Source organism: Penaeus monodon, chromosome 27, assembly GCF_015228065.2.
Source record: "Penaeus monodon isolate SGIC_2016 chromosome 27, NSTDA_Pmon_1, whole genome shotgun sequence".
Taxonomy (NCBI): Eukaryota; Metazoa; Arthropoda; class Malacostraca; order Decapoda; family Penaeidae; genus Penaeus; species Penaeus monodon.
Window position 1 is genome coordinate 1,003,845 of NC_051412.1, and position 367 is coordinate 1,004,211.

Genomic DNA, 367 nt, shown 5'->3' on the forward strand with positions numbered 1-367 from the left:
AATGAGAGGGAGAGGAATAACCGACGAATAGAAGGCTTTGCAGCTCCGCCCCCCCCCCCCCCGCCCACGACCATCCGGACACAAATCAGAGTTTTGACAAAAACTAATCACCAGCTGGTCAGTCATTACCCCATATTCATCCACTTACGGTGCCACTCATAAAGAACTGAAAAACACGTATTGAAGCTGAACATTAACATTTAATGAGCTTTACATTTTCCATGCCAGTCAAAGGTACATGGTTTGTAGAGGCATTCGGAACTAAAACGCACGTTTGATATTGATTATTTGCGTGGTTTTACCGCGTCAGATTTCTGGAGTCCAAACGGTTTCCCTTTTCAGGAAAACCAAGACATAGCTAAAATGG